Source organism: Mustela nivalis, assembly GCF_964662115.1.
Source record: "Mustela nivalis genome assembly, chromosome: 1".
NCBI classification, from domain to species: Eukaryota; Metazoa; Chordata; class Mammalia; order Carnivora; family Mustelidae; genus Mustela; species Mustela nivalis.
The window spans coordinates 127,070,916-127,083,787 of NC_139020.1; the positions used below are offsets into that span (position 1 = coordinate 127,070,916).

Genomic DNA, 12,872 nt, shown 5'->3' on the forward strand with positions numbered 1-12,872 from the left:
TTGTTCTAATTATGATAGTTTCTGGACAACTAATATTGGTAATAGTAATAGATAATATCAACTGAAAATTCTTCCACATTCCTAAAATTCATTATCAACTGCAAATCCTTCCATGTTGCTAAATGGCTTAATTATTAAATTTGTGCTGTAATATGTCTTTTGAAAATTTGCTTTAGAGACTAATTCTTCAGGGCATAACTCCCTAGAGGTTCATCTTATGAAACACTTTTTTGAGGCACACTGGGGCTTGGCAGAAGCAAAGGTGAAAATTCTCTTGCCACTCTCCCAGACTCTTTATTAAGCTCTAGGCAGTATCAAAAGAGACATCCTACACAAAGAAGCTTCACCACTGAGGGTCAGGATGTGGAGAGACCAAATGGAAAGAGACAGCTCAGAAACCTTGGGTTAAAGGGCAAATATTTTAGAGGTAGTATACTCAATTATGTCAGAGAGACAAGCCCATGGCACTTTCTGTAAGAGAGATTAAACAGCAAGGTAAAAAAGTTCAGCAAGATACACTCACAGACTTAAAAGCTCCTCAAGATAAAATACAAAACACAATTGTTTTAAATGAGGCAATGTCTTGTTATAAGAAGAGCACACTATCATTAAAATAAGAGTTTCCAACAAATAGGGTCCTTACAGACTAAAGCCCAGTAAAAATCCCTGGGATTACGGACATAGCCTGTGTCTGCACTGTCCAATATGGTATCAACTACATGTGGCAATGAAGCACTTGAAATGTGGCTAGTGCAAATGAAGGACTGAATTTCTAGTTTAATGTTAATTTAAATAAAAATAGATACATGTGGTTAGTGGCTACTATATTGAACAAGGCAGGAAAAGGCTTAGACCATGATTTGGGAAAATGATCTAAGAGGTTATCACACACACAAAAAAATCTTACATATCTTCTGACCACCTGGAAAAATACTTTCTTGGTGTCCTCCCTGCCACACAGACACAATTCATAAGATTTCACAACATCAGAATCAAGAGCAGTGCTTTTCAAATTTAAGCATCCATCAGAATCACCTGAAGGTCTTACTTGTTGAAAATTCTGTGGTGTGTCTAACAATTACAGGGACCAGAAACACAGCAAGGCTGAACTCAAAGCTGCCAGGACAGTCTACCCCTAATTCCTGTACTGACCCTATCTTAGAGTCAAAATAAGGCTTTCTGTTAGAATAATGTAATTTCTTCAGGTCTAGGTGAGGGTTACTGCCTCTTTCACCATTTCAACAAGAGTTCTAAAAGTAACAAAAGAACATGTTATATTAAAACCTTTTACCTATCACTCAAAAGGCATACAATTAAAGATAAACCCTATCAATACTCCCAAAGAAGAAATAGAAATAAAAATGTTCTAGAATAAAAATGTTTCTCCAAACATTCTTGTGTATTGTATTACCAGCAAAACTGTTCTAGGATCAGCAGTCAGTTGGGAGTAGATTTCTTTTGAGAGTTACTTTTTTTGTCAATTTAAATTCAAATTAGCTGACATACAGTGTAGTATTGGTTTCAGGAATAAAATAGAGTGATTCAGGAGTTCCTGGATGGCTCAGCTGGTTAAGCATCTGCCTTTGGTCCAGGTCATTATCTCAGGGTCCTGGGATCGAGCCCTGCATGGGGCTCCCTCCTCAGTAGGAAGCCTGCTTCTCCCTCTCCCTCTGCTGCTCTCACTGCCTGTGCTCTCTCATGCTGTCAAGTGAATAAAATCTTAAAATATAAATGTAAATATAAATATAAATACACACACAGTGATTCATCACTTATGTGTAACACTCAGGGCTCATCATAAGTGCCCTCCTTAATGACCATCACCCATTTATCCCATCCTCCCAGACATCTCTACTCCAGTAACCCTCAGTTTGTTCTCTACTTAAGTCTTTTATGGTTTATCTCCCTCTTTTTTTAATCTTACTTGTCCTTCCCTTCCCCTATGCTCATCTGTTTTGTTTCTTAAACTTCACATAAGTGAATCATATGGTATTTGTCTGACTTACTTTGCTCAGCCTAATACACTCTAGTTCCGCCTACGTTGTTTCAAAAGGCAAAATTTCATTCTTTGATGGCCACATAATATTCCATCATACATATAAACCACATCTTCCTCATCTATTCATCAGCCAACGGACATTTGGGCTTTTTCCGTAATTTGGCTGTTGTTGATAGTGCTGCTATAAACATTGGGGTACATGTGCCTGCTACATCATCATTTTTGTATCCTTTGGATAGATACCTAGTAGTACAATTGCTGGGTCATAGGGCAGTTCTATTTTTAATGTTTTGAGGACTTTCCATACTATTTTCCAGAGTGGCTGCACCAGTTTGCATTCCCTCCAACAGTGAAAAAAGGGGTCCCCTTTCTCCACATCCTCACAGACATGGCTGTTTTCTGAGTTATTAATTTTAGATATTTTGGCAGATGTGAGGTGATATCGCATCATGGTTTTGATTTGGATTTCCTTTGAGGATTACTTACATTCTTTGGTATACTTACACACTAGTCATTTTAACATTAAGAGATTACCCCCTCAAAAACAATTTCTTAGATGTGGTATGTGTACACACACATACGCGCGGGAATATCCAACAGCCATAAAAAAGTGAAATCTTGTCACTCATGACAACATGGATTAATCTGTTGAGGAAAATAAGTTAGACTAAGAAAGACAAATACCCTATAATTTCACTCATATGTGAAATCTAAAAAACAAAACAAATGAATAAACAAAGCAGAACCAGACCTATAAACAAAGAGAACAAACTGCCAGAGGGGAGGGAGGTGGTTGGATGGGCATAAATGGGTGAAGGGGAGAGGGAGGTACAGGCTTCTAGCTATGGAATAAGTCACAGGAATAAAAGGCACAGCATAGGGAATATAGTCAATGATATAGTAATAGCATTGTATGGTGGCAGATGGGAACTACATTTGTGGTGAGCACAGCAGAACATCTAAAGAAGTTGAATCAGTATGTTGTACACCTGAAACTAACATAACATTCTGTCTCAACTATATTTAAATTTAAACTTTTAAAAAAAGCAATTTCCTTCACTTCTCAATAACCTTCTTTCTGCCTCCTTCACTCCCTCTTAACTTTCCAGAAGAAAGCCTTCATTCAGAATATTTTGCTGCAATGAATAGGGCATAAAGCTTTCAGATAAAATCAGAATCCAGTACTGTTCATTATTTCCCCTACCACTAATCATCTGCTCTTCTTCAAACTCCCAATATTCCTCAGCTAATACCTGCACAAGAGGTATCCTTGGGACCTGGAAATTTGGGGAAACAGATAATGTTTCTTAACCTTTACACAGCCCCCATGTAGTCATACAGTACTATGTACATCACTTCCTTAGGTACAGAGTTATTAATTCTGTGTCTCATTTGCAGGTAGGGAAACTAGCAAAATGAGGCTAAATGGTTAAAATACAGTCCCAGAAAAACTCAGCAAAATTTAATCCCTTCAGTGTATTACTTTAGCAGTAATCAGGCAATTTCCTGCCCCCAGGAGACAATCAGTGGTTTGCCTCTGCCCCCAGAGACATTTTTAACTGTGGGGAGTACTACTGAAATCTAAAGGGTAGAAGCCAAGGACCCTGCCAAAACAGGCTACAGTGCAGAGGATAGCCCCCACCACGAACTGCCTGGCTCAGAAAGCCAACAGTACCAAGAATGAGAACCCCTGCTCCTCTGGGAAATCTAGCATGACTTTCTTTTGCCCCCTAATCAATAAAGAATGGCTCCCTCTACAGTTTGATCCTTGTATAGTATTTACACAGAAACATGCCAATCAAGTGTTATTTCTGGCATTCTATATTTTTTAGTTACTTTAAACATACAAAATATATGGGAGTCATAGAGGAAAATGAGGACAGCTAGCAAAGGCTGCCTTCTTTCCTTTAATGAGAAAACCTAGCAAATACCAGGTCCCTGCACTAGCAACCTCCAGGTCCTGAGCTATGATCTGTATTGCTGCTTACCCGGACTCTTCAGTTGTTCGTGAGCTTTGCAGGTGCCTTTTCTCTGCTTTCCTTATCTCTAAGCATGTGCATCACTCCAGAGCAGTAATGATGTATGCTTATGGGAATCTCCAGAGATCTACAGTCCCTAATTGTCTATTTTGTTCAGTAAATTGTACTCATTACTGAGCCATGCGAGGCACTGAAGGACATCAGGCTTTCTGGGTACCTTCTGTATGAGCCTGGGTAATGGGACATTATCTGCCAAGGGCTCCACAATACTGAACGGAGATGCTTAAAACCCTCCATCCAGCTTTTCAGCTAAGTACCATTTTTTTTAACCTCTATCTCTCTTTAACCATCCTTAGCTCTACTTAGATCCATATTAAATACAATTTTCTCTTCAAGGAGTCTGATTTCAGTTTAAGCTCTTAAAGCCAGGAAGCTCAGAAAGGTTATGATGTCCTTTCAACCCATCCTTCCTGGACCTCTACTTGCATCCTGACAAGTGCATTCCAAATAGTAAATTTCTCCCTCTGGTCTCAAAAATCTTCAGCACAAATGAAAATCCAAAGCCAGCTTTGATTATAATGCTCCCAATGCCCACATTCATTATACCAAGGACTGCAAATAGACAGGAGTGAACAGACGTGTAGCTTCCAGTGACACTAGATAAAATAAAATGGAACAGGCAGAATCATGTTTGCTACTACTATTATCCACAAAAATGGGAATGAACTCTCTAGTAAGCTGTTTCTTTCCTGGAAAAAAATCTAAATGATTAATGAAGGAAAAGTTGGGCAAAGTAAGCCATGTTATAGGAAGGTTCTGGGAGAGGGGAATATATGCCAACAGAGCTAACAGTAAGATAAGGCTACAGGAAAAATGCAGTCAGGCCTTATTCCCTTCTCTACTCATAATGTCAGAAAAGCTCCTCTGTGTAAATCAAACCCATTCAAATTCACTGAAAATTCCTCTTTGAGATTTCCATGCAGAGTTTCCATCCCATCACTTTGATGAATTTTCTCTTCAAAATTGTTAATTAGTACAGTGTCTATAAGTTGAATCAATAAAGGCTTTGCAAAAAAGACAGACAACTTCATTGCACTGACTCTAACAGGCTAGTGAGGCAAGAGCCTCTAGGACTTAGTAAAATCAGAAAAACAATGGCAGATAATGCCTTTGACTTACCCTGGAGTAAAGGGTGTGAGAGCCTTCCAACGCACTTACATCCTCATGACCCATCAGCTCTGCTGTTTTTCACCACTCAGTCACTTCTGCATGTTGGACCACCACTGACCGATCACCAACTGCCAAAAAAAATAAATAAATGAGTGAAGACCCACAACTTGAAGTCCAGAGGCACTGCTCAAGTGAATTTGTGTGTGGTCTAAGTGCTTGACACATAGACCCAAATACATATAATGTCTCAAGCTCAACAAAAATTTATTTCTGGCTCCCATATACATACTGAACAGGTAAACAGGTTGGTCAGTCAGTGGAGCGGCCCTCACTGACACAGTGATCCAGGTACCCAGGCTAATGTAAGTTTTGCCACCTTTCTTAAAACTTGATTTCTAAACTTGCCCTAGGAATCTTCTCCATTCCAATCAGCCAGAAGTGGAAAACATGGAAACTCACATGGTATTCCCTGTGTGTTTTTTTTCTGGAAGTGGCTTGCAAAACCCTTCCATTTCCACTCACATTTTATTGGCTAGAATGAGTAACACAGCCACACCTAAGACCATGTGCTGCCGGGCAGCTAACAGTTATTATCTATCATACAAGGCTGCTCCAGACCAACCAAGATGACAACATTATATTTGGTACAACGTTCTGGGTAAGACACACTAACCTTGACTTAATTACTTAACAAATCTCTGCTCCCTGATATTTTATCTGTAAAATACCTCTTCCCTCACAAGGTTAATGTGAAACTCCAAATGAGACTAAGCCGCACTTCTAGACTTTAATGTGCACACATAGCACCTGGAAATCTTGATGAGATGCATTCTAATTCAGTAGATCCTGAGTGAAGCCTGAGAATCTGCATTTCTCACAAGCTCCCAGATGATACCAATGCTGCTGTTCTCTGACCACACATTAAGTAAAAAGGAAACAGAATATTTTTGTAAATCAGAAAGTAATTTTCAGATACAAAGAATTATCTTGGCACCAAATTTGATTATAATTCCCAACTAGCTAGCGCTTTTAGGAAATAGTCTAGGTACCATATAAAATTTCATATAGTCAGATTTCTAGAAATGGAAAGAATTTAAGTCTTGGTTACTCTTCTCTCTTATTTTCTATACAAAGATATAAACTCAGATGCCAATAATGCCCCCAAAATCTCACAATAAATTAGTGTACTGGAATAGAACGCAGAAATTTTGACTTTTTTTCTATTAAACTCAATTGACAGCCTTCTGAAAAGGGTAATTTTCTTCTGCGAAAACAAGAACAAATACTAATCTGGCCCATACCCAAAAGGGACCAGAAGATAGCATTCACCAGTTTGGGTCACTATGGCACAAAAGGTGACACAGAAAAGATCAGATTTTTAAGCAGATGTTCTTCATAATGTAGTGATTGCCACCAAAGTTGTGTTTCACATGTCCAAAACAGGACTTGAACATAAATTAACTTCTGTATATGCTCTGGCAAAACCAAAAATATTTTCAATATATAAAAACTTTGAGTTACTACTATTTGGAGGACAAATAGTAAAGACAAAGAAAAAGAAAAAGAGGGTGCCTGGGTGGCTCAGTGGGTTAAAGCCTCTGCCTTCAGCTCAGGTCATGATCCCAGGGTCCTGGGATCAGGCCCCACATCGGGCTCTCTGCTCAGCGGGGAGCCTGCTTCCCCTCTCTCTCTCTACCTGCCTCTCTGCATACTTGTGATCTCTCTCTCTCTCTGCGTCAAATAAATAAATAAATAATCTTTAAAAAGAGAAAAGAAAAATAAAATAATTAACCAAGAAGCAGAATTTTCTATGATAAATCCTGAGGACAAAGAAAAGAGCCTTAAAAAAAAAAAAAAAAAAAAAAAAGAAAGAAAAAAAGAAAAGGAAAGGAAGGAAAGGAAAGGAAAAGAAAATAATTAACCAAGAAGCAGAAGCTTCTATGATAAATCTTGAGGACAAAGAAAAGAACATCAAGATTTTTATCCCTAACATGTATGCTATTTTTGCACCTCAGATCATGGTGAGTCCTAGGAGCTTACAGTAAAAAAGTGCAATGAAGGACCTCAGAAGTGAAAAACAGGAGTCAACCCACCAAATCACAAGTCAGAAAAGCACTAACTATCTGGAAATCAAAGCAGATTGGTGAAGAAAGGAGGCTCTTACAATGCATGTCATCTTCAATGAAGGAACATGAATATGGAAGTGTTTTTGGTGAAATCATGAGAGAGTACTTAATGGGCAAGCAATGATAAATGGAAATCAATATTTGTATATCCATTATTAATTTAAAATGAATAAAATTCTATTAGCATCTTCCTTTAGTGAGCTATTTTAAACACTTTAATAAAGCTAAAACTTTCTAAGAACTTTCATAGTTTTACTTCTATACTCTACCCCCAACCCTCATGCACTATAGTGTCTTCAGCTCCTCAAAAACTCTCCTATCCTGGCAATTTTCCACAACCTATTCTAGACTCTAGAATTTCTACCCTATTTTTGTGCCATGAATTCTACTTCCCTCACCACCCCCCACCCATCTTTGGCAGTCTGTTGAAGTTGAAGAAACTCCTCCTCAGAATAATGTGTTAAATGTTATAAGATTACAAAAGAAGCCTATTATATAGACATCTTTCCATGCAGCACTCAGAGTTCCATGAACCTAATATAAGAACATCCCATTGGTAAGGGACACTTCTAGGATAATGAAAGTTTTATTTTCTTCTAGGAAACAGTATCCATAAAGTTTTAAAACCCCAAGATGTACATAAAGAATTGTGTGCAGGATCAGTCAGTGAAGAACAAGCTGCAAAGAAAAGCCTGACCTTGAATTTCTAGCCAAACTCAACATTATTCATGCTGTGGCTTTAAAATGATACATTAAGGAATTATTCAGAATTTTCTTTGGCTCCAGCCCTATAGATATAGCATATTCTGAGTCCTGATGGCAAGTGGAGAAAGGCAGCATTGAAGAAGGAAAGATGGAGAGGATTAAGAGCTTGGCTCCTAATTCTCTAACAAGTTTTCTACCACTAACTAGCTCTGTTAGCTTGGTCAGTCAGTCAGTTCTGAGCCGAAACTGCCTATAAAATGAAAAAGTTGAGTTAAACCACCTATAGGGTTTCTTCCAACTCTGAATTATTAGGATTTTTTTAATTATTTATTTTCAGCATAACAGTATTCATTATTTTTTCACCACACCCATGCTCCATGCAATCCGTGCCCTCTATAATACCCACTACCTGGTACCCCAACCTCCCACCCACACCCCGCCGCTTCAAACCCCTCATATTGTGAATTAAGATTTTAAGACAATACATAATCATTTCTCTGGAAAGAAATATTATTGAAATTTCTTTTTGCCCTAGGCTCACAATATGAAATTGCCTTCTAGATGAGAATTTTTCAGAGGCTTCAGAAATACCTTACAAGAGTCACCCTGCCACAGAATAAGACTTGAACGAGATTTTAATAGACATGTATCACGTTAGCAATCCCAGTGATGAGGCAAGAAAACGGAGTTTCAGAAAGGCAAAGATTTATTTGAGGTCACATAATGAGGCTATATTAATGGACTGTGGTAACTACTGCCATCTAGCACCAGCAGGATTTTAGGATTCAGCATTGGTAGTAAAAAACCAGATCATCAGTTCTCTTGGAGACAGAAATAAACCACGAATAAGCTGAGCCATAGAGAGTGAACTGCACGAGGAAGCAGGTGACTGGGGTAATGATACCCAGAGGCAGCATCCTCTAGCTCAGGCAGGGTCAAAATGAGGTTCTCATATACATTGTAACTTCACTGGCAACAGCACTCACCTTCAAATACCGGGGCTACAAATTCCATCTCAAAAAACAGTCAATAACAAAGAAAGAACAGCCATTCCAAAAGAGAGGAATAGATAAGTAAACTCTGGCTAACAAACTTAATAAAACCAAAATTCAAGATTTTAAATACCATAATCTTGAAAGGACCGCATTAGCTAAGAAAACCTTAAAATACTTCTCGGTAATTTCCAAGTTTTAGAAGAAACTGATTCGGAATAACTTGGACCTATCTGGACAGCCCTGCAGTACAGTAACAACAAGCACTGCTTTTACTAGTACTCTCACCACTACCTTCAGAGCATGTAATTACTGGATATTTATCGGGTTTAAAAGTCACACGTATATTTCCATAGTCCTGTCATGTGTAGACTAGCTTTACGTGCAAAGAATTAGAACTATGAAATTGTTGTGAATTATGATTGAATCAGGATTTCAACCTCATGTTCAATTAACCAACATGTATCCCAAGAGCTTTTAAAAACCTATGATATAATGCTTGTCAGTTTACCCTCTGCCTTTCCCCCTACACACAACCAGGAAAGTAATTGTACCCATTCCTCAACTCCCCAATACATATTATTTCTACCTAATATAAACACTTCTGGTTTTTAGAACCTTTTGGGAGGGGGGTAGCTGATAGCCTTTCTAAATCTGGAGGCTACACACCACTGCTTTGCCAGCTAGATTTCATCTCCTCAAGGAATTTCAGAGACAGCAGTGCCATCTACTGGTAGGGAGGGCACAACTTGTTTCTGGAAGCCTGTGGGTGACAGGAGCCAAAGACGGGAAGAATGGCAGGCTAGATTGTGTCTTTGTGAGCCTTTCTTTTCTAGAGCATATAACAAACGTAACTGATGCTTACAACCTGAGAAACGGGACCTCCGCAGGAGTCTCCACATGAAGGGCAGCACCTATGGAAGCCATACAAAGCCCAACCAGGCTAGTCAATAATGAGTTCTGCCTGGAAATGCCTCCTTAAGTCCCCAAAGGCAAGCAGCAGAACCTCATTGAATTGAACACTTTCTGGCTCTCCTCTTCCCCCAGTACTTCTGCAGATGATCTCACTCATGCCCCCACCTGTGGCAGCATTATCCAGCTTTATCTCATAGCATGCATCTTAGGGAAGGTGCTCAGACCAATCTCAATATGAAGGCTCTTATATTTACACAATGTGACACAGATCCCGCTCAAAGGACACTATTGCTTAGGTATGCAGGTCGGACTCTAATCTCTCTCATTTGCTCTCCATCCTCTCTGTTCTGACCCAGAGGACAGAAATGACATGATTTCCTTGTTGTTTCGAAAGCAACACTAGTGGGCTGTCACTGAACCAGAAAATAAAACCGTGTCTTGTCGGTCACTGAGGTACACTGCTTCCCTCAAGATGAATTAAGCCAGCCAATCTTTCTCTTTTCCCCTGTATAAACCTATAAATTTAAAACATATCTCTCTTCCAAAGGCTAAACATAAATGTACTATGACCTTTACATAATTTATATAAAAATGACATTTTTCTAAACATAAAAGCGTATCTTTTCAAACTATACTACCTACCCCACCTTCAGAATTCCTTTTCCTTCCCTCCATCACATGCCATCTTAAAAAACAATCATTGGTAAATTGAATTATTCCCACTAATTTACTTTACATTCCAATCTATGGGGTAACAATCTATATTCACTTTAATAGGGTCATTTGTTACATTCCTAAAAAGTGTTGCAACTTTACTTTCATTCACTTCAGAAAACCATCAAAAAGTTGATTTGCTACAGCTGATAAATTCGTTAGGGGAATCAGAACATTTAAGTGTTCCTTCTTCAATTTGTTTTAACTTGTCAAGTAAACTGATTTCTTAGCAAGTGTAGGCATTTCATAGGCATGAGGTGTGCCTTAAATGTTTGAAAAATCACATTGTTTCCTAAGGAAACGAAACTTTGTGTGTGGGAAGGTAAGAGTAATAAAAGGGCTTTGAAGGAATATCAGCAGGTCTCCAAGGAATCAGGTAGATTCTTCTCGATCTCACACCAGAATAAGTTCTAAATAGATTACAGTGAAACTCCAGCATACGGTAAAATCTTCCTAATGACAGACAAACCATTTCTTACCAAGTAAACTAAGAGATACATCCAACAAATTAGTGGAAAACTGAAGGGACTTTTAACATTTTATTATAAGATATACAGTATGCCCTTGCTATTATAGGTCTAGGGAAATGGAGAAGAAAAGCAGATGTCTTGTACACAACTTCCCTTTTTATACTATGACTTAAAGGAGACATCGTCCATCCCCAACACACAAACCATTTTGGCATCCAAATGGTCTTTAAACCAGCACTTTTCAAAGAATTAAGGGAGTCTGAATAGGTGTTAATTTACACCATGCCTTCCCTCCTCCCTACAGGCCATTAACAGGCTCAAAATAATTACTCTCTTCGGCAGCTCAGAAGACCTCAGTTTACAGATATAACGGCCACCCGACCCCCACTGCCACCCCTAAACCCCTATCCTCTTAAAGGAGAATCTGTGTGACGATCTGGTCTGCAGCTCACTGCAGGCATTTCCCTCCTCACAATTTACCAGTCATCGGTTTCGCTGTTAACTGTAATTCCTTATTGTAGCCTCTCATTTAGATCTGCTCCTTTAGACCAGTGCCCAACTGCTTAAAAAAAAAATTTTTTTTTTTTCATCTCCTAACGAAAATCTGGATTTCCTCGGCAGGCTAAAAGCCGTCAGTATCGATGCAACTCTGGGGTGAGAGCGCCCGTGCAGGTCCGGAGAAGCCTTCCACGGGCAACACTTGGGCTCGGTCCACCGGTTGTGGCCCCCTCCCCCGCCCGCACAGCTGCGCTAGGAATTCGGCATCGCTCGCCGCCGGATTAGTTCGAGTCCCGCGGCTTGGCTAAAGTGACACATTTTTTTTTTTCTCCTTCCTTCTCACATATGACAGGTCCCACTGCATTAAAGCCATCCTCTCCCGGACCCCAGCCCAGATCCGGAGTCCACTGATGTCCCCGCCACACCATGCTTACCCTTTACCTGAGGAGAGGGCCGATACCAGCATCCCTCCAGGCGGGAAACAAAGGCAGAGACGAGGCTGCCAGATGGGCAACTCCCTTCGGGCGGACTCGTCACCGTGGTGAGGCTAGGAAAAGGGAAACCGAGGCACCCAACCAGGATGGCTGAGTGCGAGTCTGCATCCTCCCCGAAGCACAGCTCCCGCGGCGGACCCCAGACTTCCCCCTTTACCCTGCCCAGCCCTGCCCAACCGGCTAGTCCCCACCAGCCGCGCTAGGGGCAGGGGGCAGCCCCGCAGAGGCGCTTACCTCAGGAGAAGCGCTCCGGCTCCCTCCGACGGCTCCGGAGAAAGCCCCGCCGCTCGCGCACGCGCACTCGCGCTCTCGTGGCTTCGCGCCCCCGCGCGCGCCTCTCCGTCCGGGCTCTGGCCCGCCCCAGCCCTGTCCGTCAGAATCCACGAGAGCCAATCCGGTAACAAGAGAGGCCCGGCGCCGGTCACGTGGTCTGACCAGCCAATCACCAAATTGCCCTCGGCAGCACCCGCTCCGATGTCCCTGGGGGTTCGGTTGCTATCGAGCCGAGCCAGTGCGAAGCGGGCACAAAGGGCTGAATCTGTTTTCCAGAGCTGTTTTTGCTCAATGAATGAATGAATACCTCTATTGCTACTTGAAATTCTAAATATTAATAGCAATCACCTGGGTATCTTGTTAAACGGAGTATTCTGATCCAGTAAATCTGGAATGGAAACCTGAGATTCTGCCTCTCTAACAAGCTCCAGATGGTGATGATTCTCCTGATCTGGAGACCACGCTTCGAACAGCAAGATTTTAAGGGCACCTGTCAGAAAATGGTTTAGCCCTTGTTCTATGTTATCTAAAAGTTTC

At 40.6% G+C, this 12,872-nt stretch overlaps 1 protein-coding gene across 2 annotated transcripts in view; it reads right to left on the bottom strand.

Annotated features, from left to right (window-relative positions):
* Positions 1-12,388, bottom strand: part of TMEM108 (transmembrane protein 108) — a 360,574-nt gene extending 348,186 nt beyond the window's left edge. For both annotated transcript variants that reach the window (XM_082719156.1, XM_082719155.1), the window contains exons 1-2: positions 12,297-12,388; positions 5,158-5,276 (exon numbers count right to left, since the gene is read on the bottom strand). The gene's annotated coding sequence lies outside the window, so the exon portion shown is untranslated. The remainder of the gene's footprint in view (positions 1-5,157; positions 5,277-12,296) is intronic.
* Between the last annotated feature and the right edge of the window lie 484 nt (positions 12,389-12,872).